General features: G+C 43.6%; 1 long non-coding RNA gene across 4 annotated transcripts in view; it reads right to left on the bottom strand.

Annotated features, from left to right (window-relative positions):
* Positions 1-601: 601 nt before the first annotated feature.
* The window catches only part of LOC135981561 (uncharacterized), a 40,871-nt gene continuing 13,588 nt past the window's right edge, over positions 602-27,884 (bottom strand). Inside the window, exons 3-4 of one of the 4 annotated variants that reach the window (XR_010598630.1) lie at positions 21,228-21,411; positions 602-2,343 (exon numbers count right to left, since the gene is read on the bottom strand). This is a non-coding gene — a long non-coding RNA (uncharacterized LOC135981561). Of the gene's footprint in view, positions 2,344-19,747; positions 21,412-27,884 lie in introns of those variants that run through there. The other 3 variants (XR_010598629.1, XR_010598631.1, XR_010598628.1) reach the window with 3 other exon arrangements.

Genomic DNA, 27,884 nt, shown 5'->3' with positions numbered 1-27,884 from the left:
GACCAGGCTGTGTGGCTGGTCCTTTGGGATCAGAAGAACCTTTTATTTGAAGGGATTGGTTTTAAAGAACCACTCATCTCTAACTCTAGTGTTTTCGATAGTAATACGAGGACTGGAATGCCTAAGGAACCTGCTTTTATGACTTCTTGTTAGCCAGTGTGGCGAGACAGAAGTTACTTTTTTTTGCTGGTTTGGTATATCCTATGGAGCACTAGCCACCAGTCTTGGGATGTCTCTGTCCTATTTCTCAGCAGTTTGTCCTGAATTTGGCATGCTCAATTGTGGCCCAAGAAGGCACGGTTACAACCCCACCCTGAAACATGGAGGCAGACTGAATATGGAAGGGATCATGTTCCCTTCCTTTAAGACTTTCCCCCCCCAATTATCCCCTTAAAAAAAAAAAAATCATCATCATCATCATCATCAAGCCCGCGCCATAGCTAGTATAATCAGCACAGCCCTATTGAAGTCAGTGCTGCTATGCTCATTTGTACCAGCTGGGGATCTGGCCACAAATGTTTCAAACTATATTAAAACCATTTAAAATTACCAAGCAAACAAAAAGCCACTTTTGAAAAGTCACAGCCATTTAATGCTTGGTGCCAAGTTTCCAAAGCCTTCATTACAATGTCATTATTGTTCTTTCCCCAAGGTTCACCTTTACCTTGCAGTCAGAGGAATGGCTGCCAGCACCGTTGGGAAGTTAGAGAAATTTCATATCACAAATTAACTTTTTATGCCAACAGGAAGCTTGATGCTAATCCCCTCCAACCAGGTTCTGAGTCGTTTTCTCTTTCCCAGGCCCACCCTTCGACAGTGGGTTCTGCTACATGGACAGTGAGATGTAGGTGAATTGTTTGTGAAGTAGGTCATGGCTCCAGACTGGGATTCAGTAACTCGAAGGATTGGAGACAGTTTAAAAAAAAAATATACAAGCTCACAAGCCCTCCTCCATAGGGCCTGTCAGGTTATAGCAAGATTTCACTTCCTTTGAACAGTGGTGAAAGCTGGCATCTGTATGGGCTGGATAGGGTGGACTGGCTGAAATATTGGCTTCTTTCGCATATCAGTGTGTGTTTTCACTGAAGGGAGAAGCTGATTTCTTTTGATGATCTGCAGTGCCAGTTGAGTGTTACCATTCTGTAGTTCAAGATACATAGCCAGTAGAATGGCCTCCAGGGTGATGGGCTTCATAACACTTCACCTTTATGCCACTGGTTCAAATGAAGACCAGGTCACTATTGGCCAAATACTTGTTATTGGGCATCAGGTGCCTGTTCAGTGGCCCACATGGGATGAGTTAGAAGTCTCTATGCAGCACCAAGAAAACAGGTGTCCACATCCCAAGATCAGTGGTGCTGTCAACATTATTGGCAGTCTCAGAAGAAAGGCCAAGGACTGAAATGGCTACGGAGATGAAGGAGGAGTCCTGGAAGAATGTTGTGGGGTCCCAAAAATCAAATAGCCAGAGGGACTGTGGGTCAGCTGTATACGCTACGCATGATACACCTTAAAATGCAGAGACTGGTAAATAAAGGTAACTGTTCTGTTCCCTGGGTATGATCTTCACTCTGGCGGAGCCTCACATAAAACATCTGGAGAGCAAACCATGCTCTGTTCTGACTGTTGGATTGTTGCACTCCAACCCCTGCATGCCTCTACACTATTAAGGCTTTGAATCAGAAACAAGATGGAATATGGTCATCCCAAGCTACCAGCTGTGGCTACCCACCCCTTTTCAGCTTCAATCCTGCCACAGTGGGACTTCTCTCAGTCACTTGTTTCTTATCTAGCTGGTTGTGGGAAGCCGATCACTTAGCTTGCGCAGGTGCATGTTCCTCGCCAGATAGGGACAAAGAGTGACAAGAAAAGCCCAGCACTGATGCACCCTGGAATCACCACATTTGTAAAGCTGCATGAAGAACTATTAATATTCTTCACAACCCACTAATGATTCAGATACTTTCCAGCTAAAGATCTTGGGAGCCTTTTGTTCTGCTACCTCTTGGCTAATATTTCCTGCACTGAACCCCTCCAGTGCCAAGCTACCCACATTCCTGGATGGGGAGGCTGTCTCTGCCTACTAGATATCACCATTTAAAAATGTAATCAATGATGACATTATTAGGAGCATGAAGCGTAAGTGGCATAAATTGTTAATGAGGAAAATTTAGGCTTCGGGTGTTGTAGCTAGCAAGTGAGAAAATGCCTTTGAGCGTCTCTTCGCTGGCATGTGGCAAACTGTCGGTGTTATTGGAAGAAGCACTGCCAAGGGTTTCAGACCCCCCCAAACATGTCCTAATTTACTTTTTAAAAATAGTTACGGGAAAAATCCTGCAGCTCCTAAATAATAATGAAAAAGCAATTCTGTCACTGAAAATTAGAGGAAAAAACAGGTTATTTCTGCAAGTCCAACAGAAAGAGGGATTTGGGCTCCCCCTGATGGCTAGATAGGAGCAATTAACTTAGAAGCAATGGGCCTGATTCTGATCTAGCTTACACTGCTGGCTGAACTGACTTACTAGATTTGCACCAGCATAACAGATGTAGTGCTGTTATATGACATGATGAAATTATATTCTTGCAGTCAAAGAACTGGAGTGAGATCAAGTGACTTGGTTGTAACTAGTGGCTCTGCCACAGATTCTGTGTGGCCTTGGGCAAGTCACTCAACCTCTGCACCTCAGTTTCCCTTCTGTAAAATGGGGATAATTGTTGTGAGAATACATTTATTAAGGATTGTGAGATGCTCAGATACTACAGCAATGGGTGACAGAAGCCCCTAGATGTAAGAATTATATGATAATAAAGCCGGATGTACAGAGACTATGGGTAAATGCCAGATTGTAGATGCATAGGTTATATCTACACTGCATTTGGGAGGTGTCAGAACAGCACATTTAGGCATGCTCAAAGCTTGCTTGGTTTATACTTCCTGCAATCACACCATCCAATTGCAGTGTAGACAGACCCTTAGAAGCAATAAAGGGAGTTTTTGGTGTGTTACCCCAAACTTCAGATTCTGTCGCTTGCCTGGTTGGAGATCTTTTCACACAGAAAGCTGGAATCCAGACATTTACTTCCTTTACATCCTAGGCTGCACTGCCTCCCACCATTTACTTTCCAACAATTAAGGTCCAAGTAAGTTTTCTTCTTTAAATGCTATAAAGTTTGAGTCAGTTTCCCTTTAATATTGAGGCAGCAGCCATGGTACTTCCATTTAAGGTACCTAAAGGTGAAGCAAGACTTAATATTTAATGTTTTTTTGTCAAATAAAGTCTGTGTTTTTATGGATTTGAATCCACTTGACATTTCTCTTTCACTCTGAGCAGCACGCAGCTTGCATAATAAGAATGCCAGTAAGCAGCACCACCCAGCTCTGCTGCGACTAAAGCTCTATCAGACAGACATTCTCCACTATATGCACTGCCTTGCCAGGGTTCATATACTAGCCTTAAAACTGTGTTCAGGGTGGAGTGGTCTATAAACTCTTTGCTGCTCTAATTTGATGAATGTAGCAACCTCGCTTTAGCCTGAGCCATGCTGGGAACTAATCGGTGTTTTACAGAATTGTTAAATATGTATTGAAGCAAACAAAGATGATCAGTTGTCTTTGCTGATCACTTGCACTGGCCATATCATACCAAGCACTAGGAAGTGCACATGTAGCTCCCCTTAACTTCAGCTGGATTTTGTGCACCTTGCTGAGAACCTAGCCCTTAAAATGGTCTAAATATTCCCGAATCCTACTGGCCTCACTCCTCCAATTCCACAAAATGCTCTCACCCAAGGGAGACATTCACCCTATGCAGAATTTCAGAATAAACTAAGTACCATATAGACCTTATGCTGGCTCTCTGCATGGGGTGAATGTCACCCTATATTATTAAACCTAAGGGCTCCGACCAAGATGGGAGCCTTATTGTGCAAGGTGCTGTACAGTCACATGGTAACAGACAGTCCCTGCCCCAAAGCGCTTACAATCTAAATGGAGAAATAAAGTATTAATATTGGTATTTTTACAGATGGGGCGCTAACCATGAGTTTAAGTGACTTGCCCTAGGTCACACAGGAATTCTCTGGTAGATCTGGAAATTGAACCAAAATTGGTTTAAGGCAAGGGCCTTGGCTATCTTCTATCTATCCCCCATTGTATGTCTGATAGTCACCACCACTTTGGCTAAGCAACAAAAGTGCTTCCCCGCCCAACCCCACCTCCAGGCAGGAATGCTGCTCTTCTTTTTTGTTTTTTTAAAATGGAGGAAAACTGAAGGACTGGAAGCAAACTAGCAAGCCTCAGAAAGAGGCTGTTTTTATGTGCACATCTCAGGGTTCATGTCTCTACCAGGCAGCCAGTTGATTCACAGGGACAAAGGTACTAATTCTGCTCAGTGTACTAGCCCTCCCCTGGCAAACAGTGCAAATGGATCAAGAGACAAATCAGCAGTTAGTTTCCCATGAAAATCAGCATAAACAATGCAGTTAGGTACCACCGGGTCATTATTTGTATTTTTCAGTCAGTGATACACTGTCGTAACCAATCCTGCTGTTATCCACATAGGGGAACCCTGGAGAGGACATGCCAGGCTCTGTATTGTTTTACTTTTCATCCTTAGTGTCAACCAGTTATGTTGGTGCAACATTTTCAATTCCCCAGCTTCACGGGAAAATAAAACATGTCCCCCACTTCCTCCTGCCTATCCATAGCGTATAATCCTTGTGAAGGGCGACAACACAAGGACAGAACTTGAATGCTAAAACAGACATCATTGGGGGAGGGGGACTATATCAGGGCAGAACAAGCCTCTGAATCTTCCAGATTTTGCTTTCTGTGTACACCCACATGCCTGTCTGGTAACCCACCCCTTCTCCAAGCTACTCAACCTCTTGGGTACGCAAAACTAGGCTGAAAAGCCTCATGAGAATGAGTAAATTTCAAATACCAGACCACTTGTAATAAGCGACAGTTGCTTATAAACACTAATTGTAATTGCCTCACGGTTACCTTGTGTTCCCCACCCCAGCCTGTTGAACCCCCCTTGTCTGAAATTTAGATTGTACGGAGTGCATGGGGAAGGGGGTTTGCAATTATCCTGTCTCCACCTTGCACCAGCTCAGCTGGCATAAAGAGACTGCAGGGCAATGATTAATGGAGCTGAAAGGGTCTTTTCAATAAGGTGTAGAGCGCAGGCTTCCCATGGAGAAAGAAAGATAAACCCAGCCTCCCAACCATGCAGCACATCTAAGCTGGAGACAGAGGATACAGTAGGGCAGCAGTTTTCTGATCTGCATTTTCAAAACTGCTTAGTGGTATGCAGGGCCTCGGTTGGCAGGTGTCCAACTTGAGACACTTAAAAGAGTCCTGATTTTCAGAGGGTAAGTGTTCAGCACTTTCTGAAAATCAGGCCCCTCTGAGGTACATGAAGTGAGGCCCTTCTAATCACTAGTCAGTTAAAAAAAACCCACCAGGTCATCTGTGGGATCACCAGTGGTCTATGGAAACCTTCATGGTCATCTGTAGGATGCAGTGCCTCAAAAGGCAAGCAGTGGAAGGGACTGAAGAGCTGGGAAGGGAAACAGACTCCTTGGAAGGATTATCTTGCCAAGGACCCTGTAGAACAAAGAAGCTGGGGCCCCACTAGGGATGAAAGGAAGGATAGTCCAGTATTTAGTGAACCAGTCTGGGGCTTGCAAGACCTGTATTCAGTTTCCTGCACTGATAAAAGCTTTGTGTCTCTCTTTTTTATGGCACGATTTTAAAAAGGTATTAGATACTTAACTCCATTGCTTTCCAGGGTATTTAGGTGCCTAAATACCTTTAAAAATCCGGGCCTTACTCTCTATGCCTCAGTTCTCCACCTGTGAAATGGGGATAATAGCACTGCCCTCCCTCAAAGGGGTGTTGTGAGGATAAATACCATAGTATTGGAATGTCCTAGAATTTTTGAGATAACAGGATCCACATAAGGAACGAAGATTGCATTTCTATCTACCTGGTCTTCCTTAAACCTCTCAGCAAGGCTTCTATTTCCCAGGCTCTTGCCTGACTCCCCAGGCGACTGGTGCCAGCGAAGGAAGATGAAAACACAATTTTTGTTTTTGTTTGTCTCAAAGCAGCAGATGATTATGAATCACAGTCACATTTTGCGAAGCTCAGAGCGTTGCTAACACACACCGGTCCCCCTTCGGATCCCAGGAGTGGGGGAGGGAAGAGTTCTCAGTGTGAGATGCAAAGTGAATTGTCATGCCAGCTGAGTCCAGTCAGATTAAATCCAGAAAGATTTAAATAACTTGCATATGTGTCAGATGCTCATGTTTGCCTGGTTAACGCTTTGGAACAGGCGTGTTATTTTTAAACTGTAAAGACATCATGCGTGACATATATCATGTCTGCTAGATAGTCCAAACTAGCTAACACCAGCTTCCAGAGCTCATTCGACCTGGCAGTTGAAAAATGAACTGCACACACATAATGAGTTCTGACACGGAAAAGCCTCCCGCCCTACCTAGCCATGAATTTTCAGCCTGTTCTTTCACTTCATCGGAACCTCCCCAAGTTCTTTGGCTCCCCATCCTTGTACAAAGCGCCTGTGGCACCTGAGCTTGAGCTCATTTAGGCAACTTGTTCTAATTACTATGTTTAATCAACAATTTAGGTTTGCTCTACCGCAAGACAGACAGTTCTACCTGCTTTCCCAGCTAATTCCCAGTTAGCTCATTCATGATGGTGTTAGTAACAGGATGGCTGCCTGCTACATACCCACCCTCCCACCCATCCCCCATCATCTGGAGTGGCTCTGCCACACCCTGCCTCGGTTTCCCTTCTTCAGGTCTCCTTAATAAAGCACAACATTCAAGCGTCTCTTTGTTCAAAACACCCCTCCTTAGGGCCTAGGTTTATCAGCATTAAAGTTCAGATTAAAGCTCAAAGCCCCAAAATAAAGTCTACAAAATTCAACTCAGTTCCCTGTTTTTAGCAGGCCACACTCAGCCTTTCCTCCCTAGAAGGGTTTTTTCCTTCTCCCCTAGACTAGAGTCTGCTCTCAGCAGTTCGCTCCAGGCTTCTGTCCTGCCTGACAGCCCCAGACTTAGATGGAGGTTCTTTTAGATACAAACCCTTTCCCCTGGTCTAGGGTGTTCTACAGGAGCCTCCGGCTCTTCTGCTGTCTCTGCCACTGCTTCCTCTCCAGCTCTTTATGGAGAGCAGTTGCCCTGTAAACAGCCTCATGGTGGGGCCTGTTAAGAGGTTCAAGTAGGCTGGACCAATTCCCTCTTAAAGGGTCTAGTCCACAGTGTTACTGTATTACAGTAGCGTCCCATATGCTGGGCTCTGTACAGACATAAGAGAATTCCTTGCCCCTTAGAACTTACACTCTAATAGAAAAGACAGAAAGGGTGGGAAAAAGGGAAATATCCTGTTTTACAAATGGGGAACTGAGGCACAAGGGTATTAGATAACTTGCCCAAGGTTGCAGAGGAGACCCATGGAAGAACCAGGAACTGAACCAACCCAGCTCTCCTGGGTCCCAGTCTAGTACCTTAATGATAAGACCATTTCTCCTCATTACAAGACCAAGGCTGCCCTTCACCTTGTTAAACTTGAAAGGTCGGTGCTAATCTGAAAAGTGGTATTGTGATGTTCCATATTCTGATAAGATTATCCATTAGACGGAATTAGAACTGCTCATCTGTGTCTCATAGGCCCTCGGGGACCAGACAAAAGGATCTTCTCCTTTAGCTCATGTGGTACTGTAAGCGTCTGGGTTTCTGGAACAGGATGATCTGAGTTCTGTTCTCAATGCCATTGTGAGGCTCCAAGGGGCAGAGTTATAAAGATACTTAGGTGCCTAGTGGGATTTTCAAGAGTACCCTGGGAGTTAGGCACCTGAATACCATTAAAAGTCTAGCCCCAACTGTCTCCTGTACAGATAATAGTGATAAATATCCCCATGACCCCATGTTCAGCACAAGGTTTATTTTCACAGGGTGAATTCCACACCTGTGCTAAGGGCAAGCACGAGGCCTGTTTAAGTCTTCGGATGTAAGCGGTATGTAAAAGTTTGTGTGTGAATTTCATAGTGCTTCCTGATCACATTGGCTTAGCTTGCAAGCTAAGCCACAGATGCATTTGCTGTCTGCTGGAGACTTAGGCTGAGATTTTCAAAAGCCAAATCAAGGATTTATTGACATCTCCTAGTCAGCTTTGAGGAATCTCGGCTTTAAACGCCATCTGGGATCTGAGAATCCTGTGTTCTTTTTGCCTCTGATATTTTCAGAGGCAATCATGATTCATCATTCAGAATACAGCTCTGTTACTGGAGTGCAAGGCAGGGGAGAACCTAGCTCACTCTCCTCTACCTGTCCGAACAGCAGTGAAAGTGGAGGGACACCCTGACATATGCATGCCTGGGATGTTTGGCTCATGTGATATGCTGAGCTGTTTCCAGTGTACTTGTTCCCAGGGAATCAGCAGGTTGGGAGTTAATGAGAAGTGTGCTGCTAGGAGACTGCAGGTTGATTATAGTTGAGGGGGTAGGAGAAGGAAGAATTTGCAGGCCCTTGGGCCCTCTGTTCCACACCACTGGCAATTAGAGCAATTTTACCAGCTTCCTTTTTGTGCACGAAGATCGAAGTAGACCTGGCTGGGGAGTCATGCTCTCCCAGGGGTGCTCTAATGACTAAGGAAGGGTTGAGAGAAATAAAGACCCAACATGAGCCTTTGCCTGCAACTGAAGCGGAACTACAGACCTCTTGGGGAGGTTTAGGGAAGTTTACAAAATCTGCCAAAGTGTTTATTTTTCATTTCAGCAGAGTTTTTTCCCAGCAGGGATACCCTTCTTCTGACTGAGAAGGACTGAAAAACCAAGCACGAGGTGGTGAACCCAAGAGATTTGGGGCTGTTTCCTCTCTTCTTCCCTTTCATTTCACACCCAACATCCCCCTACAAAATATACATCCACCTCACTTCTGCCCAGGGGGTAACGTATGTGAGAGAGGGTCTGAGAATAGCTCTAGAATTCAGAAGTTCATGGTTCCCAATTTCAGCTCCCTCCACAACCTTGTCCAAGTCACTGCCTCAGTTTCCCCATCTGTGGACTGGAGATAATACTACTTATCTAACCTCCAGGTGGTGTGTTTATGCTTAATTAGCAAATAATGTTTGCAAAGCACTTAGATGAAGACCACTGTACGTGTATTAAGTATTATTGTAGTACAAAATAAAACCACTGTTTCAAAAGCCTCTGGAAATGGTTTATGCATTTAGACAAGTTAATTCTCCTTGTAATGCTCTCTGGTCTTTTTTTAATGTCCTCTATTAAATATTCTGGGAACTTTATATGCCTTGTATAATACCTCTGAAAAAATGGCATATCATCAAGGACTAGGATGTGTTTCTGTCTTGGTTTTCAGGCAGTACCACTGCAGTCTATGGCGCGAGTCAGATTGTCTAGCACCATTGATACCAGAGGTTTTGAACAAGCAATTAATGTAGTAAAACTGAACTAAGGAAAAATTAGTCTCCTATTTCTAGTCTCTAAGGTGCCACAAGTACTCCTGTTCTTCTTTCTCCTATTTCTAATCGCTGTTGAGAGCTAAATTAAGCTTGACTTTTTTTCCATTTCAATAGCTGGGTGATATTTGGCCATTTTTCATGAATGAAATTTCACAAAAACGTTTATATTTTCCTGAAATATTTCTCTTTCCAATTAAGTTTTGTTGTTGTTCTCTCTTTTTACAGACAGCTTTTGGTTTTTTCCCCTCCAACTGCTGATTTTGGGTGACCAGCTTGGTCTCATGGTGAGACTTGGGATTTTTCAAGTTTTAAATTTTTCAAAAAAGTAACATTTGTATTTCTAAAATTGGGAAATTTCTTTAATAAATTTTTCAAAAACCAAAAGAAATTAAAAAGGTAGAAAATTAATGGTAGGTCCAATCATATTTTAAAATTAAAATAGCAGATTGTTCCATACTTACAAAATTTAACGCTCTCCCAGAAGAAGTGAGTAATTTAAAAACTTGCCTGGACAAAGCACTTGAGAATATATGGTAGGGAATAATCCTGCACCAGTGGGTAGAACAGATTACATCACTTTTAGTTCTGTCTCTAACTTCTGGGATAGCAGGAGGCCTGATTGACCTAGAAATTTCAGTAAAGAGCTAGGGAAATCAGACTGATTTGGGAGTTCCAGCCCTAATTCAGCCAAAGGATAATTTTAGCTGCATACCTCTGGATAAGTCACTAGATCATCTTAGATCACATACAGCCCAACTAGGCAAAAAAAGTAGGAATCAGAGTGGCTGAGCTGGTACTGAGCTTTACCAGGGAAATATCTCTCTCTCTCACACACACACACAGTACTTTTATATTTTAATGTGTGGGTTCTTTGGCTTTTCATGGTGTTTTGGGGTATAGTCCACTGCCAGATGTGGCTTCTTTGACTATTATAACAGAATTACCAGATGAGAGAGCAGCACAGTGTTATAGGAGCAGAATAATTGGCAAGAGCTGAACTGCGTTGGGGTTAAATATTAATGTTTAGACAAAAGTGACATCCTCTTGGAGTGCCACATTCCTTTTCTAAGCATTTTGAGCAGAAGTGGGCTGGTAATTACTGAAGTCAAACTTTCTATGCAATGTATTAGGCTCCTGCACTTTCCACGACTCTTTTATTCATAAATCAGTGTGACGCATTAAACGTGTCATCAGCAAAGTTGGCAATAATCAGGCACCACATTTTCAAGGGAATGGAGGTTCTATATTGTCAGAATCAACATTTTGGTTCAAATTAATCACTTGTGACTCATTTCTGCCTTCTTAGGGGGAAACATACATACACAGTCACATCTCACACCCAATTATATACATCTCTACAAATCACATTCCTGTTCACACTCCTCCCAGTCTCTCTCTCACACACACACAGAATCTCACTCCCCAAACACACAGTCAGTCATCCCAGCACAGTCACACAGACTTGCAACTTCACCCCCCCTCCCCCAAAAAACACACAGGCAGTCACACCACACACAGCAATCTCCTTTTAGAAAGTGCAAGTACTTCCAAAAGCAACTAGTGCTGCTTTCGCTCTATAAATGCTATTTGTAAAGCAGTGAGAATATACACAAAAGCACTCTATATTGCATTAGTGTGCATGTGTACCTGCTGCCCTCTCCTGGATGGACTGTCAGAACTACTCAGGTGGATATGATCCCGTGACCCTTTAAGTGGACAGACGCTGAAGGTTTGTTTTTAGTTCAAGTGGCACTACGGAGTTTGTTATTTTGGGACCAAATTCCTGAGTTCTAGCCTTGCTGCTGAGTAGAAAGTCCGCTGGGGCCACGGCCTGCAAAAAACCTGACATACCATGCAGCCATGAGTAAGTATAATCGCACTAAACTGTAAGCCTATAATTTGTATGTGATTTATTTCCCAGGGGAAGCACAACATGGAAAGCATCTGGTTCACTGAGATTCCAACCATTTAGCCTAATTTTCAGACTGATTTGGATGAGGCATAAGGACATCAAGTGATCTGCTCTGGGTTACATGGAGATGATCTTCCATTGGGACTGGAATTCCTCAATCATTCTGGATTGCCAGCCTTTTGCTGAGACCAAAGGATCCCTCATGCTTCCACATCAGTTACACCTATTTGCTGGATTTGAACTCCAGGCATTCATGCTAAAAGCAGGTACGTGCCACACAGCACTGTTGTTCGACACCCCGCAAAGGAGAACCCTCTCCCAACAGAAATCATTGCATTAGCCTAGATGTATACACTCTGAAGCACCTGAGTGTATTTTATATATCCAGCATCTGTGCCTTCAGTCTACAATTACAGTAGCTTCCCTCATTTGTTTGTCTCTCTGCTCCCCCTGCCTGAAGATGGACTGGCGTGCAGCAGATTAGAAATCTCGGCAAAATTCCTTCATAACTTTACATGAAAGGGTCTGGCAGGGATGCCTTTTTAATGCACCTCCTCTACTTGGGTCATCAGATACGGCCCAGCACTTCCATGGACTGCTCCCCAGTTTGACCTATGAGACATCTACAGGAAGCAGTGTCTAAACTCATCTATCTTCTCTGCCTTCATCCAAATGTTTCCACATTATTAAAAATACATTGAAACTCTTCTCCAATCATAATCTTATCTTTTGTATTTCATCACCTACAGCATTATAGTGCAGTGCCTCAGGCTAATCCTTGTTATTTACTTTCGAGTTTTCTACGCATAACTCCAGTCCAGATTTTCTTTTCCTTAAATATTACTCTATTTTCTTTTCTTATTTTGAAATTCACTTTCAGCAGTTGTGAAATGTTGCACTGAATGTACAGGGATTGTCCCTAAAGTTATCCACAAAGCTGTTACAGTCACAGTTAGAATGGACAAACTAGTCAAGTCCCCCTGCTGTCCCCAGTTTCAGAAGCAAATTCAAACTGAACCAGTCTTGAGATTCTGAAATGTTTGGCTAATCATTGCGAGCTCTCTCGCTCTGGGGGACGTGGGAGGTAGGGGGTTGGTTCTGGCTAGGAAGAAATCTTGATGTGCTGCAATATTGGCAAGATAAGCTATTCTTGCACCATTTTTGTCCAGGACCAGGTGCCTGACTTTATGCCCTTTGGAAATGTCTCCATTGATTTCAATAGGTCTTGGATTGGGTCCCAGAAGTGCCAAGAGTCTCATGAGAAAGTCTGTCCTTACAGATTTGTAGACCAATTTTGCAGACTCAAGAGGTGTGGGTAGTTCAGATATGCTTTGCAGAAGCAACTGAAATTTTGCATACTTATCTGAACAAACCTAACTACATAGTTACATCATTAAGCAAGACCAGAAGCAGAGCATGGGCCTTCACGTCTGTAACAGTTTGATGACAAAACTGAACCATTCAAATAGAGATGGACCTGGAGGAAAACTCCAGATCCGAAGAGTTGTCAGATTAGTGAAGGTTCTGAATGAAATTCAAGCTATTATCATAATGGGACAAACCAAAAAACCTGGCTCTGTGCACTCTCAAACTCTGCAAAAGTTCAGATGTGGGTATTAAATTAGTATCTCAGGCCGAACTCTACTTTTAAGCCTCACCAAGCCCTAGGTATTTCTAGCATGCCGGAGATTTAACACAAGTGGGCATATTTTTCAAAGGTGCTCAGCACAATACAGGTTCCTTTGCTCCCAGATGGCAGTTACTGGATGCAGCACACTTTTGAAAATCTGGCCACCAGAGGTCACATTTTCAAAAGAGCTCAGCTCTCCTGTAGGCATCGAAATGAAGCAGGCAGATTTTAAAAGAGCACTCAGCATCCTGAAGAACGATGAGAGCTGCTGGGTGCTGAGGCGTTTTGAAAATGTGGCCCAACGTTCCTCCTTGGTGCCTCACAAGCCAAGTTTGCTGTTCCCAGTGTTTCACATGGGATATCAGCCTGTAATTGTATTGAGTCAGACCCTAGCTTGGCTTTCTTCTTCTAGAGGCTCTAATCTTTGGAGTGGGACTTCACTGCACTCTTCTAGCAGAACGTGTGCATATGATGATATACGAGTGTGAGGTGCATAATCAGAGCAACAGTTCACTCTGTTGACATATTAGTCCAATACTCCAGATGATGCACGAGTATCAGAACGGGCCCATCTGATAACATGTATGAGTAATTCATCACCAGAATGAGTTGCTCCGATGATGTATTACTCAAAATAGAACGCACCATCTAAGGGAGAATGGGTCCAGGAGAAGCAGTTTATTTCCAGGATGAAATATTCACAGGACCTAGAGGGCTTCCTTGGCACCAGAAATGTTGGCACTATGTAAAGATATATGATGTGCATTGCCAAAGTACAAATGCGGTTAACTGAACCCCTCCCCGCACACACACCTCATATGCTGAGAACATGGAGCTGAAAATGCTGCATTCTTATTCATATTGAGAGCCCCTCTGGATTTCTTTGGGAACTGGGATCTGCAGTTTAAGTTTCTTTACAGATTAAAATTAATTCAAAGAAATTATTCTTAATTTCTTATTTGGTATTGGTTTGCTTCTTTCTTTTGGTTTCTTGAGACTAATTTAGTTCAAACTAAATCCAGTTGGTTAGTGGGGGGAGGGAGGAGGAAGTCTCTCGATGCTTGTTTTCTCTAATATCTATTGTATTTATGTGCTTTGTATCTTTACAGATATGCCAGCACAATGAAGAGAGAAATGATTTTCAAGAGGCAATTTAAAAACTGTCATAATGATGATGGCGGCAATATGGATAAGTAATAAGTGCCTTATGTTTCCATAGTGCCTTTTATCCTGAAGCATCCCCAAACTCTTTGCAATCTCTATAGTCAAGTGTCAATTCATTCGGGCTCAAATGCAGCCACCTGGAATGGAATATGGGTTCTACTGAACATGCCCAGCAGCACACTAGAGAACACTGGGGCAGGAAATAAAAGATATTTCCCAGCAGACGAAGTTTCAGGGTGTGGAATGTAATCACCCAGAACGGAAAGGCTATCACCCCTACATTTGCAAAACGTGGTTAGAAACATAGCTTTGTCGCTTATTGCCTTTCTGCTACTGGAATTAACAGGTGAACATCTGTGGTCTTTGTTATTCCAGAAGTCCAACTGGATAATATTAACATTTCTTTAAAGTCAGTGAATTTTGAGGGGTCATTTTCAAAGGCACATAGGGGAGTTGACAGGTAGGCGCCTACCTGTCCTTATCTTAATCACAAACTGGCATCTCCAGCCTCACAGCATAGCTCCAGTCATCACAACAGTATTGTTTCAGAAGAAAGAGGGCTACCTACTAAATCTCTAAAGGCAAAAATCTTTAAGTGCATAAGGAGGCTACGTTCCATTTTCAAGAGTCTTGGGCTCTTAGCAGCCCAGTTCTTATGGAAAGTCAATGGGGCTTAGACTCCTAAATCACCCAGGTACTTGTGAAGATTTTACTTGAATTGGTGGGATTGTTTGAGATCTCCCATCCAAGTACTAACCAAGAGACAACGCTACTCAGCTTGTGAGATCATAGCCTGAGGCGGTATATGGCTGCAGAATAGCTCAACTGAGAAATATCAATAGCATTAGCAATCATCTTCTTTATGAACCAGTGCACAAGAAAGGAACATATTGAGTTACACATTCTACTAAAGAAGTGGCTACAGCAGTGAGACTCGTTTTCAAAGGGTTTCCCATAAAACATTTTATGCTTTTCCCTTTTTCCCTTTCCACGCTTGGGGAGACAATAATTTCATTAAATGCTTTTATTCTTCTGACTCATAGTTCATAAGACATATGAGCATGAATTTAAATTAGTGTTTCTCACAGTGAGAACAGGGGGTGGGAAGAAAGCATTCCTGAGACGCCTGAACTAACTGCACAATGGATAGTGTGTGAGCAAAACTGCACCCTCAGTTATACTGGGGTAAATCTCTAACAATGCCACTGAAGTCAGTTACATTGATGTAATCGGATTTACACTAGTTTTACAATTCAATTCGCTATATTCAACTAGTGCTGAACATTTGGACACTGGACTTCTATGAGGAAAAATTTCCTTTAAGGCTGGACTTAGAGACAGTTTCTCTTCCTTGCCTTTCCCTTCACTTCTAGCCTATAAGATTATAGCTAGTGTCAGGCCAGAATCAAAACCCTGGTTTCAAATGCTGTTAACTTTGAGGAGGGCAAAACCAGGCTCAGATCTGATTGTAGCCATCTGGGACACATTCTACTTACACATAGGCCCAACAACAGTGAGCTTTAAGAAATAGTGGAACAGTATCAATTAGAATAAGTTTCAACAAGCCTTCAAGTGTTTGGATGCTTAGTCACATTTACTCAAACCTGCAAAAAAAACAAAAATTCCAAGTCTCTGGACTCCATGGGAATCACCGATGAAATTCTAAAAGAGCAACTCAGCCCTTCCTCCCCTGAGAAATCCATACATAGTAAAAACGCAGAGAGATTGATGTTGCAAACAAGCCCTAAGAATGGAGGTCCTAGCCTTTCTATTTTGTGTGGGCATTCAGATCCCATGGTATTTCTGGTCTAATGTGTGCCCCAGGATCCTCCTTCAAAAATATCCCCTTTCCCTCCAATTCTGTGCAACTAGCGCTGAGCTGATTATCTGACTTTGGCACTTCCACCACAGAGAAAGCTGTATGGGAGACCCACAGAGGGGTGGGCATGGTTGTCCTGTGCACAGGACAGATTGAGAATCAGGAACTTGTCTCTCCAAAAAACACTTTTCCCTTTGCTCTCCACTAGCAATCATCTCTCCCCATCTTGCCCTACTTCTGGCTGCTTAAAGGGATCAGAACATGTTCACTATATAACATGGCTCACAACTTAGGAAAACTGTTTTGGTTTAAAAAAACACCACCCTCGTTTAGAGGGTAAGTGAAGGCATCTATATTTTTAAAAATATATATCTATATAACAAATGAAAGGGGAAATTGTTACTATATATTAACATAAGTCAGAAGTTAGGAACTATGGAAAACAGATAAGGGAAGCCAAGGGACATAAGGAGAAATCTGTGGCTAGTAAAGTCACTATCAACCCAGCTTCCTAGCATGGTCTTATACTGTGCTACAACAGGAGCTAGTTGCTGGGTAGAATATAAAGCCATGGGCCAGAGCACTTCTGCATGATGTATCTGATTCCCTGTTCGTTATAATCCTGATCTCAGTGACTTAGTTATAATTTAGAATGGAGGTTTTCAAACTGCAGTCTGCAGAGCACTTGCTGGTGGTGTGCAGAGCAGGCTGATGACATGGTGCTGACTCCTCCTTTTTTCCTCTGGCTGCTAAATAACAGAAGAAGCTAAAGTAGATATTCAATACTTCCCTGTATAACTCTTCCATGCAATCAATTAATAGAGCTGCCAAAGAGCTGTTTCCCAGTGGAGGATGGGAGGCGACTGGCCCACGATAGAGAATGGGAGGTCAGATAATGGTGAATGGGAGAAGAGCTGCTCATGTGACACTCAGTATTAAGATGTACTCCACTTTAATAACAGGCTTCAGAGTAGCAGCCATGTTAGTCTGTATCCGCAAAAAGAACAGGAGTACTTGTGGCACCTTAGAGACTAACAAATTTATTAGAGCATAAGCTTTCGTGGGCTACTGCCCACTTCTTCGGATGCATAACTTTCCACTTTAATAATAAAAATAATAAAATAATAATAATAATAAAAAAGGTCCTATGTCAAGTGACCAGATGCCAGCTTATGCCAAGGCCCGTAGGCCTCACTGAACACTGACAAATGCATAGCTGGAAACCAGTCTGACTTACCTGTGTTAGTATTGGTAAAATAGTTTATAAGAATGTTTTAGTATTTAGACTTTATAGAATACCTGTAGGATGCTGCATGTATTAATTTTATAAGTATCGGTATCCCATGTTATAAGGAAATATTTAAGCGTTTGTTCTGTGAATATGTTTGACTATAGGGTTTTACACTTTTAGCGGAGAAGCATTACCAAGTGTGAAATGCTAGTTTATCACAAGACGTGTCCTCTTCTCCACCACAAAACAAGGCCTACAGACACCAGACAAGCCATTGTGGAACATGAATGGAGAAAAGACTTTGGTTTTTCCCACACCCAAGAAGAGGGTACATGCACAAGCCCTCATCTCATCACAGTTTGAAATCTGAGGGAAGGAGCGGGGGGGTGGGGGGGGAGGGGAGAAATGCCTCAGCAGAAGAAAATTAGCATTGTCCTGCTTGGAATTCAGAGGGCAGAACGTCTAAGCATAGGCAAAGGATCCTGAAGCTGTTCGGCTGGGGTTAGCCCTAAAAAACACAGCTTGCATATTCGAGCAGCTACTATTCTCTTTTGGAACCTAAGAGTGTCTCATTTATGTGTCTACCTGCATTAATCTTAAAATAACTCATTTCTTTTCTTAGGTCATGTCTACGCTATCACTTATGTCAGCGAAACGGATGTCGTTCAGGGTTGGGGAGGGGGAAGACACCGCCCCCCCCCCCCCCGCCCCCGCCCCCGAGCAATATAAGTTTTGCCAGCGTAAGTGGTAGTGTGCACAGTGCTATGTCAGCAGAAGAGCTTCTCCCGCCGCTCATGAAGGTGGTTTTATGTCGACAGAAGAGCTCTCTCCCGTCGGCGTAGAGCAACTACGTGAGTGATCTTACAGCAGTGCAGCCACATTGGTTTACTCACTAGTGTAGACATGCCCTTAGTTAATCTTTGGTTACAAGCATTGTTTGAAAGAGCTAGGATGCAGTTGACCTGGGGTAAGTGACAGACTGGTCCTTTGGGACTGGAGTAACCTGAATAGTATTGGGGGGGCGGGGTTGGCAGAAGGGACCATCTATCAAAAAAGGCAAGCTTGCCTGGGTGGCAAGATGAACCGCTGTGCCCCTGGGGACTGTCTGATTCCATGTTAAGGTTGTTACAGTGCTTGAGGAGTTAATATTTGGTTGGTGAAATGTAAGTACAGAACAGCCAATCAATTTGGGGTTTGTGCCCTGTTTCTTGACAGTGTGCACTGCGGATGATACTCAGTGTATTGTGAGCTGCTCCAGAGAACTTGACAGTCCCGTATAGTTTGTTGGCTGGGTTTAAAGAACTCCCATTCAAGAGTGGTATGGCTAGTTCTGGTTCCAGCCCAGGTCAGCATAGAAGCTGTTTCCTTCTGACAGCTGTTTGATGGCCAATGTGAACTCAAAAGCAACGAGGAATCCTTGTGGCACCTTAGAGTAACATTTATTTGGACATAAGCTTTCATGGTCTAGAACCCACTTCATCAGATGCATCTAGCCCATGAAAGCTTATGCCCAAATAAATGTTAGTGTCGAAAGTGCCACGAACTCCTTGTTGTTTTTGCTGATACAATCTAACACGGCTACCCCTCTGAAATGTGAACTAAGTTTGTCAGGTCTGTGTACTTCTGATGGGATGGGTGGTGCCAAAACCACCACTCCCACTGGGACTAACCCTTATCAGCCACACCAGCAGAGAAGTTGAGTGACTCAATGGGGGTGGATTCTAAACGCCTCTCCTAGCTGCAGAGTTGAGCCCCCTGCAAGGCAGGGTTGAGGCTATGTGTTGGGGAAAGTTTGTCTCTGATACCGGTGCTCTCCCAGCTCTGGGAATAAATGAAACTCCAGTCTCAAGGGCTGTCAAGCTGGTGCCTTTCACTAGCACTAAATTTACAGAAGAAGGAAAAAGACAACCACTTAAGGTGAATCTGCCTGTCACAATCTTCTGTGCTTCCGCCCCCCCCCCCCCAATGCAGCATTTTCTGGAGCTGCACAGGGGCACATCATTCATTCTGAACTCAATTGACACCTCTTGTATTTACTAGAGCTATTGGCGTTCACCCCTTTGTTTTACTGGAGAAATCTCACCAGAACCTAATCAAATAGCTGCTCTAGAGGCAAGATGGGGAGGGGGAGAGAGAAGGGAAGTCCAGTGAACAGAGTCGCTGTCAAATGAAATATCCAAGCTGATTCCCTTGATGATTACCTGACTTGTTAGCTCATCTTAAAGTATCAAAATATAAAAAGGCATTTGCCCTGACAGTTTTACAAGCCACTTAAGCTTGTAAGGACATCCCTGTCAGAATCACGTGTTTGGCCTTTATCACAAGTAATTATTCTGGACAAGTGCGGAATATTTATTAGGGCACCTGCTGAGACTGACTGGGGTGGAATCCTCAGAGTGGCTGATGACTTCAACTTGTAGCGCCCCCTGGGAGGGCTGGCGTGGTCACCCCTAGCTACGGAAAGCTTAAGCCATGTCATCACGCTGGCCTTGCTTGTGGGGAGGGGGGCGAGCAGGGGAAAGCTGCTGTCCTCTCACCTCTGGTGGCTTGACAACAATAGCTGTAGGTCTACACTGCAATAAAACCCTTGCTGTAGAGTCTCAGAATCTGGGTCAGTTGAGGCAGGCTGCCGGGCTGAAAATAGCAGTGTAGACATGGGCTGGGGTCTGAGCCCTTCCTCCTCACATGGGCTCAAGCCCACGCCACAATCCCTATACTGCAATCTTATAGCCCAGCAACCAAAGGCCCAGTTGGCTGACCCTGGCCAGCCATGTAGCAGGTCTAATTGCTGTGTAGACATACCCCAGGAGTCTTTCAAATCAGAGTTTACATCACATCCATTCAGCAATCTACATAAATATAAAGGAAGATGGTCTCGTGGCTAGGGCACTGACTGGGCTGCAGGAGATGTGGTTTCGTTTCTTGGCTCTGTGCGACCTTGGGCAAAGCCCTTACCCTCTGTTCCCCCATCTGGGAAAACCAAGATAATAATTCTGACTTGTCTATATAGCATAGGTCTAAGTGCCTGGCTGGACTAGGGTTGTAAACAGTGACAGAGATTGTCACTGTACAGCACCAGACACAATGGTCCTTGGTTGGGGACTGTAATTTCCACTGTAACATTGATAGCATAGCTTGACTAACTGGTGGAAAGAATTTTTTTTTTTTTAAATATCAGAACAGCTGCAGTAAGGATAGCTTTAGTGAAGCAGATTTTATGAGCAACGCTGTTTCAGGCAACTGATCGATATGACATCAACATAGGGATAAAAATGAAGCAGTGGCACTCAGCAGCAGTGGCCGAGTGTTGCCCAGGCTGTTCTCATTCAAAGCAATAAAAGGGGACACAAACGAACAACCGATCACAATGAGGAATGGATGTCCCCTATCTTGGGTTGACCAAACTTACTGAGCCACATACAGCAATATTCAGAAATTTGAGCTGGGGCATACCTGCTGGGGGTCAGGGCTTCAGCCCCTTGGGAGGTGCCTGCTGCCGCTCGGGGTTTCAGTCCCGCTCCTGTTGAAACCCGAGCCTTGGCAAGCAGGGCCCACAGGGCTGAAGCCCCAGTACCCCACTTCCTGCTGGGCAGAAGCTCCTACCCCACCACCCCTCATTTGGTAGGTGGAGAATGAGCCACACTAACTATAAAAAGACACGGTTTGGCCACCCTGCCCTATCTGGAGATAAAATTATTGGTTAGTTAGTATTTCCCAATCCCAAATGGACTCGGATGAAGTTTACCACAAGCTACGCACCGTAGCCTCAAGTGCGACACTCCCTTAGAATAGAAGGGCTAAAACCTGCATCTTCACAGGATTTAGGGATATTGATCTTCATCTAAATGATGTCATCTCCACTGAAGAGTGACCGCAGGGAGTCTGATGGGAGTCTGCACTTGTTAAAAGATGTTCATAGCACAATCAAAAGAGAAAGGGACCCGAGAATACGCTAACCTCCTCCCTGCTTCTTGTTCTTCTCTCCAGTTCTGGATGGCTGGCCTCATGGTTAAGAAACCGGGCAGGTATGCAGGAGATCGGGATTCAATTCCCAGGAGGTGCGGTGGCGGAGTGTTATCCTGAACACTGTGAGCTCGAGTCTGTCAATCTCACACTGAAAGGTCATCTCCAGTTCACCCAGCTGCAAAAAAAATCAGCTCCATGGAGTTAAGGTAGTCAAAGGCGGTCAGACTTGATGCTGGCCACATCGCTACCATTGGCTATGACACTGATGTGACTTAACCATGTCTCCTGCAAGAGCCTTTGGTGGGGGAGAACTTTGACTCTGACCACAGACTCCCCATCCCTCTGTGGTCTTGGGCAAATTGCATAAAAACCTGCCTCACTTCCTAGTCTGTAAAATGAGCATAATCCTTCCTTTGTTTTATCTATTTAGAGTAAGCTCTGTGGGGCATGGACTGCCCCTTACTATTTGTGCGTATCACACCTGGCACAAGGTGGCCCTGATCTCAGGTGGGGTTTCTACACACTAATCTAATGCTGCTGCTACTAAAACTATTTTTAAAACTGAATTTAGTGCTGGGAGGGATTAGCAGGTCTGGTGACCTGAAGTCCTCTTTTTCTTCCCTATAGAAAAGATACAGCATGGGCAGCGAGATGTTGGAGTTCCCCTGCATGCTAACTCTGACCTGAAAGGGCAAGAGGTGGAGTTTGGTCTCCATGACCCATTCAATCCCTGGGTATACTACTGCTGCAGCCAATGAGAGAGGCTGTTAGTCATCCAAATCAAAACTGGCACTATCTACTTGAAATAGGATTAAAATCAGTTTGCTGATTTGGCTGATGCTGAGAGTTCACCAATCTGTTTTGCACTGGATACCAGATCTGGACCAGTAGCAAGGAGGTGAAAGTCTCTCCATAACATTCCCTGAGACCAGCAGTCACCACAGCCCCTTTAAAACATTTAATAAACTACTTGATTTGAAGGTAACTTTTTCCCCATAAATCCTGAAAGTCAGACCCTGCTCTTTGCAACAATTACCATGTCACATCAGGAAAAAAACTATGTAAATTATATATCATGTCTCAGTATGAAGCCTCTTTTGCATCTGAGCTCAAATCTATTTGAGGCTAATAAATGGGGAGGAGGGTGGATTTACTTATAAAATCTGAGGGATGTAGCTACCCCTGGGGTGTGTGTGTGTGTGTGGGGGGATATTTGTTTAATGCTGTAAATCTGATTCCATCTGCACTGTGCTTGACAAAGACTCTGTACCACACTGAAGTCAGGATTTTCCTTATTATTCTCTCTCTGTCAGATGAGGCAGAAAAAGAAATCTGATGATTTGACATAGACCTTGCTGATAAATTGTAACCTAATGTCTTGCTTTCTTCCTTCTCCATTGGGCCCATTCATCACTCCCTGGCCTCCTTTGTCCCATCTCTGAGAACGTAAGAGCGGCCACACTGGGTCAGACCAAAAGTCCATCTAGCCCAGTATCCTATCTTCTGACAGTGACCAATCCCAGGTGCCCCAAAGGGAATGAACAGAACAGATAATCACCAAGTGATCCATCCCATCACCCATTCCCAGCTTCTCGCAAACAGAGGCTAGGGACACCATCCCGGCTAGTAGCCATTGATGGACCTGTCCTCCATGAACTTATCTAGTTATTTTTTTAACCCTGTTATAGTCTTGGCCTTCATAACATCCTCTGGCAGGGAGTTCCACAGGTTGACTCTGCATTATGTGAAAAAATACTTCCTTTTGTTTGTTTTAAACCTGTTGCCTATTGATTTCATTTGGTGACCCCTAGTTCTTGTGTTAGGAGGAGGAAATACTTATTTACTTTCTCCACACCAGTCATGATTGTATAGAACTCAATCATATCCCCCCCCTTAGTTATCTCTTTTCCAAGCTGAAAAGTCCCAGTCTTATTAATCTCTGCTCATATGGCAGCTGTTCCATATCCCTAATCGTTTTGGTTGCCCTTTTCTAAGCCTTTTCCAATATATCTTTTTTGAGATGGGGCAACCACATCTTCATGCAGTACCATGGATTTTATATAGAGGCAATATATTTTCTGTCTTCTCTATCCCTTTCTTAATGATTCTCAATGTTCTGTTCACTTTAACTGCCGCTGCATAGTGAGTGGATGTTTTCAGAGAACTATTCACAATGACTCCAAGATCTTTCTTGAGTGGTAACAGCCAATTTAGACCCTATCATTTTATATGTAAAGTTAAGACTGTTTTCCAGTGTGTATTACTGAGCCTTCTTCTGTGCAGCATCTGCTATCCTAAATACCCTCCTTCTCCCTCTTGCTATCCCATCCTTGCAGGTAAAGGATGGTCTTTTTAAAACCCAGAACTAGGACTCGCAATAATTGGGCGCAAATTTTCTAACGGAGTAAAAGGAACTTGGAGCTTCTGGAGAACCACCCCATCCTCTAGTCACTTGGGGCCAGATCTGCAGCTGGTGTAAATAGGAATACTTCCTTTGACTTCAATGGAGCTCTGAAACTCAGAGGCCAGCTGAGCGTATGTTCCTCTGTGCCTAGTAGAACAACTTCAGTCCAGAGCTGTGGCTTTTATTAGCAGGGCTGACTCCAGGCACCAGCTTGGCAAGCAGGTGCTTGGGGCGGCTGCTCGGGAGAGGGGCGGCAAGTCCAGCTATTCGGCGGCAATTCGGCAGATGGTCCTTCACTCCCCTACTGCCAAATTGTCACCGGAGATTGCGATCACGGCTTTTTTTTTTTTTTTTTTTTGGCTGCTTGGGGCGGCCAAAACCCTGGAGCCGGCCCTGTTTATTAGAAAATGTACAGTCACCTCTGGCCATGAAATAGATTCTTCTTGCTAATTAAACACACCTTTAAAAGTTATGATTCACTGAAGCAGACAAACTATTGTAAATACAGCTGACACTTTTGAAGGATCAGCGTGCCCCCTCCCCCAATCCTTTTCTCCCCCTCAAATTTTTTCAGAAACCAGCTTTGAACTGTGTGAATACTACAACCCAGAGAAGCATCCCATGTAGGTCCCTGGGTTTCTGTGATTGGCAGTTAACAATGGTCCATAAATACCCAGTAGGTATTTGAATTTGTTCAGATGTGTTTTTCGCAGATACCGATTAAATATGCAATATTGAACATCTTGGGGACAGAACGGGGCTTGGGATATATAACTTTTCAGCTCTAGATGAAGGATTCTGGACTACAGCATTAGTGATTAAAAGTTTTATTACCATCTGATGAGCTTTCTGGAGGCCTGCAGCGAAGGAAGTGCTGTGGGGAGAGAGATCTCCCTCTAGTACCTAGTAGGGAGAAAGTCCACAACATACAAACCACCACTGCAACCACCTGGCACTTTTGGTGACAGTCTTAACAGACACATCAAAGGTTGAATAGTGCCGTGCAGAATATCCAACTCTGTGAGGGTTAAGAAGTTGTAGGGCTGTCATTTATGCTGGAGAAGGTGGAAACATTCTGCTTTGTTCTTACTTGTTGGATTTTTGGCTTAAGAAGCGGTCTCCTCCTGCCGGAAGTACAGAGAACTCTTTCTGACAGCTGAAATGACTGCCTCCATCTTGCAGTCCTGATACCTGCAGCATTATGTCCTCCCTGCTCAGTGTATCCAGTTCAACCTCCCATGGTGTAAGGCTGAAGAAGGGCATTGAGTAGGATTGAACAGTTTATCACATCTGGTGTCTGAAGAGATGTCAGGGAGGAATATGTCAGCAGCACCTTCTAGCCAGCCCCATACTTCTGAGGCATATTGTTTTCCCCATCTTTATAAGGCCCTCCTTACAGTAGTATTTAAGTGCCGCCTTCTGTTTATCCCCCCCCCCCCCAAATATGTATGGGTAGGGAAGTACTATTGTATTCATTGTACAGATGGGGAACTGAGACTATGACTTGCTCAAGGTCACACAGGGAGTCTGCAGCAGAGCAGGGAATTGAACGGTAAGTCTACAGCTGGCACCCTAACAAGCAGGCCATCCTTCTTTACAGGCATCTAGGTTCCCTGTTGCTCTGCACCTTACACAGCAATTCACACTGAGGCCAAGTGGGTGGAGAATGCTACCAAATCAGAATGGTTGTAGGGGGAGGGAGAATTGGCTCCAGACTTTCCCCCCACCCCCGTCTCATGTACTAACAGCATCATGGATCTGAACGCAAAACAAAGACAAGACTGATCTAGTTGTCAGGGCACCTTGCAAGGTAGAAGACAACCATATTCAATTCCCAGCTCCCTGCGCAACCTAAGGTAGGTCAGAGTTTCTCTGGATACATCTACATGATGCAAAAAGAAGCCCTGTGGCAGAGAGTCAGAGAGGCTAAAGGTTGGGTTCTGAAACCCTCCCCCTCTCCATAGACTTCAGCCTGAGCTAGAACACATTAGTGCTTTAGCATGAGCTCAAGTCTGTAAACCAGATTCTGGGAATTGCTGCTGTGGGTTTTATGGTTTTTGCCATGTATACATCCCTCTGTGCCTTCATTCTCTATCTGTAAAATGGGGATAATAGCACTGCCCTCGCAGGGTGGTGTGACGTATTTAGATGGGGCCAATGGGAACCATCCAAGTACCTGAGCTAGATAACACACAGGAACTACTCACACCCTGGCTAGAGGAAGATGGGACTTATGAAAACAGGGCTTGATCCAAAGTCTGTGGGAGTCTCTCCATTGACTGGGCCTGATCTAAAGCCTCTTGCACTGAGGGCTTTATATACCAAATGTCAAATGGCTCTGACTGTATTGTACATTGCAGTGGAGAAGCACAGCAGGAGTGACTTTTGGGTGTGTGCTACACTCCACTTTTGAAAGCAATTTTTAAATTTTAAAGATGTTTCTAGTTTTATATCCCTCCCCGACCCCCCCCCCCCCCCACACACACAAAATTTTTGGATTTGGTTTTGATTGGAGGAGAAAAAAAATATATCAGTTTTCCACCTCTCTCCCTCTTCATTTTCAGGGTAAAATGGGGAAGGAAAAGTGGAAAAACACCAAAATTAAAAATGTTCAATGACAACTTGAAAACCAAAACACTTGTTCATGTTGAAAATCTGTAGAATGGAAACTTTTTTTTTCCTGCAAAAAAATCCTTAGATTTTTGACCTGTTCTAGTCTAGGGGTTAGAATAACAAGATTTTTTGAGAGCAGTATCTAATTGTGTTCAAATATTAATTAAATCACACTGAGTGAAATGCAAAAGGCTCTCCCAAGATAAATCCTTTTTATTAATCATCAAACCTCCAAAAATTGTGGTATTAGTAATACTCCATTAGTGAAAGGTTTAAAGCACAAAATAAACTATCCTATTAAGTTGAAATGAAACAAGGTTAAGTGTATTTAGGGCATTTTACTTAAAGTGATTTCCAGTCATGAAACAGTGATGTACATAAAAAAAATAATAATCCAGACTGTCAGCCAGTACACTTCTCTCTCCTCTAATTGGGGAGCTAATTGCAGAGAGTCTCCTCATGGTCTGAAGTCCAAGGGAAAAAGCTGAGATAATTACAAGAATTAATTTCAAATGAAGGAGACAATAGTGGCTGAGGAATAGTTTATGGTGACAGCCAGAACCATTGAAATCTCTGAAGGGCATTAATGGTGCAGCTTCTGGATTAAAATTAGCTAGCATTAAGCAGTGGAACTGACATTCTAAGAATCAAAAGGATCTGATTCTCCTCTCATTGAGACCATCTCTACATACAACATGCCCCAGGTTAGGTATTTGCACTGGTTTATGTGAACAGGTGGGACTGATCTAAACATATTACTGTCCGTCGTCCCCCCACCCTCCCAAACCAGAATATCTATCAGGAGTGTGATGGTTTATCAGAATAGTTATACCAGAGTAACCCTCCTGTGGATGCAGTTATACCAGAATAAAAATTCCTTATAACATATAGCATGTTTCCCTTTCCATAGGAGACTAAACTGTACCAATATATCTGCATCTACAGTAGGAGGAGTCAATATCACTTTAATGGCATAGTTAACGTGGTATAACTTTCAGTTTACCTTAAGCTTGTTCCTAATCAGTGTTTTTAAAAGCCTGTCTTAAGCTGAAATGAGTGGCCACATAGCCTTTTGAACTGGTTTGAGTAAATTAATTTCAAATCAAACCTTAAAGGTTTGTCTACACATGCAAATTGTACCAGTATAGTTGAAGTGGTACAACCCCTCCTAGTGTGGATGCAAAGTTATACCAGTATAGCAATTCCTGTACAGGAAGAAGAATGAGCTGTACCAGTACCAGGGAGCTGTATACCCATATAACTGTGCCCACACTTAGAAATAGTTAAATTGGTACAATTTCATAGAAAAATCACACCCCTACCACCATAGTTAAATTGATACAAAACCTGTGTGCCTTAAAATCGGTGCAACTCTACAAGCAACAAGTCTTTGCACTGAAGCAAAACAGGAGAAAATGCTACTAAAAATCAATGCAGTGACAAGAGTGGAAGGCTCTGTCTACATTAAACAAAGTTGTCAGCGTAGCTATGTCGGCCATGCATTGGGCGGGAGGGGAACCACACCCTAGTCAACATAAACTATGCCATCAAAACTCCTAATGAAGACAGATGCTGACATAAGAGCACTTCTGTTGACATAGCTAGTCTCATTTGGAGAGGTCCAGTGAGTT

Source organism: Chrysemys picta, chromosome 2, assembly GCF_011386835.1.
Source record: "Chrysemys picta bellii isolate R12L10 chromosome 2, ASM1138683v2, whole genome shotgun sequence".
In the NCBI taxonomy this organism is placed as follows: domain Eukaryota; kingdom Metazoa; phylum Chordata; order Testudines; family Emydidae; genus Chrysemys; species Chrysemys picta.
Note: the sequence above shows the minus strand (reverse complement) of the source record. Positions and strands in the feature narration are given on the sequence as shown.